The 1,896-nt window shown below is 54.4% G+C and overlaps 1 protein-coding gene across 1 annotated transcript in view; it reads left to right on the top strand.

Annotated features, from left to right (window-relative positions):
* Positions 1 to 200: 200 nt before the first annotated feature.
* Positions 201 to 1,896, top strand: part of CASP6 (caspase 6) — a 14,443-nt gene continuing 12,747 nt past the window's right edge. The window contains exon 1 of the mRNA XM_040626240.1: positions 201 to 204. The gene's annotated coding sequence lies outside the window, so the exon portion shown is untranslated. The remainder of the gene's footprint in view (positions 205 to 1,896) is intronic.

Raw genomic sequence — 1,896 nt, 5'->3', positions numbered from 1 at the left:
GAGCCTGAACTCGGCGGACCTGAGGCCCCGAACCGAGACGCGGCTCCCAGCCACTCCGGGCGCGGTTGGCGGGCGGGCGGGGGCGGAGGAAGGGGCGGGGCTTGCGGGCCTCTGGCTGCAGGAAGGGGAGGCCGCCTGGGCGTCGGCGCTGCGCGAGGGACGCGATGAGCTGCGGGACGAGGGCTCCGCGGGGCCGCCGTGCAGGTAGGCCGGAGGGACCGTGGGGCCGGGGCAGAGCGCGCGGGGCGCCAGACCGCTTCCCGAGGGCGGCGCGGCGGGCGCGGGCGGGGAGCCGGGACGCAGGCTCTCTGCTGGACGGCCCCAAGAGAGTCGGTCTTGGAGAAGCGCTCAAGTCCGGTGGGGGAGCACTTATTAGATTTTGGTCTAGAACTTCGCCGCCGCTCGGTGCGGCCCGGGGAGGCGGTCTGGGGCGCTGGGGCGTGCCGGAGCCGCCTTTGTCCCCGGCGGTGGGTTGTCCCTTGTAGATGTCGGGCCATTTAAACCTTGGAAGGCTGGCCGGGCCGGTGCTGGCGCCCCCTCGCGCTTGTTCTTTTGGAAAGTTGACTTTGGGAAGTTGGATCTCGTTTTCTACTCCTGAGTGAAAAGTAAAAAGAAGTGGTTGCATGCGTAATAATGGAAGCATAACCAGCCCGCAGGAGCGTCCGACAGGAGCGCCTGGTTATGCCCCTTCTTGACTTGGGGACAAAAACCAGGCCTTGGCAGGCTGGGCAGCCCCAGGGTCTCTCCCACATCCACGCTGTTTGTGGATTTGAGTTAAGCCCCATCTTTCCCTACAGAATAATACAGAATAATCCACGGCTAAACGTGTACTTTAGAACTTTCTTGTCACTAATTATATCACTGATAGCTTTAGAAACTTCGAGCCTGGCCATAGTAAAAAAAAAAAAAAAGAAGGAAGGAAGGAAAAGGAAAGGAAAAGAAGGAAAAGGTCGAAACAAGCGGTTGATGCAGAATACCTTATTTCAGAGCTTTTTATTCCTTGCTGCAGGAAACCAGGCTTGCCCCTGGGGCAGGTTGTAGGAAGTCACCTTGGCGGTTCAGGGAGTGGCCTTGCCCTGGAGGGACGGGGCAGGGTCCGGTGGCCACTCCCATTTTGGATTCAGTTGTGAGGTGTGGGCAGCAGGGGCAGGGCTCCAGGATGCGGAACACTAGTGGGGGCACTTCCCCCTCCATTCTTTTTATCCCCTTGCTTTCCTTTTCCTACCTGCGTCCTTCCTTTTTCTCCACCCCACCCCCTTCTCAGTGTGTTCTAGGCCTGACACAGCTTACTCTGTATAGGATTATTAAACAGATTCTTGATAAGAAATCTGGGTAGATTTTCACAGGTAATGCAATGAATGAAGACGATGACCGTAGATAATGGAGAAGGTTGGAGAAATGAACACTTAGTTTAGGAAGGTAGCTGGCCTCTTTGGTAGGAGGGGTTTAGCCTGGTGGTGACCAGAGTGCACAGACTTTGGAGTTTCTGGGCAGACCTGGCTTTCAGTCCCCACTCGGCTGCTGTGTCCTTGGACAAGCCTGGCGTACTCTCCCTATCTGCCTCCTGGGCTGTGCAGCTGAGGGCGAGAAAGTCTAAAGTGTCAGGCCATCAGCAAATGCTCGCTGGCAGGATTATCTTTAAGCATTATCAAATTAAGGTGAGAAAAAAAGGAGGGATTAGTTTTGTTAAAATTAAATGGTTTAAGGAGCAAAGAGGTGATAGGTGCATCATGGTAAAAGGAAAATTGCCTAAATCAGAGGCAAGGGGAAGTGTAGAAGAGTCAAGTTTAATGATGGACCCATTTTTGATAAATAGATTGCAGGAATTTACAAATGTGTTATATAGGATATCTCCATTGAAGTTTATTTTTTCCATGACGACAGAGCCATTTACCC

This window comes from Ursus maritimus, unplaced genomic scaffold (genome assembly GCF_017311325.1).
Source record: "Ursus maritimus isolate PB19 unplaced genomic scaffold, ASM1731132v1 scaffold_11, whole genome shotgun sequence".
Lineage (NCBI taxonomy): Eukaryota > Metazoa > Chordata > Mammalia > Carnivora > Ursidae > Ursus > Ursus maritimus.
Note: the sequence above shows the minus strand (reverse complement) of the source record. Positions and strands in the feature narration are given on the sequence as shown.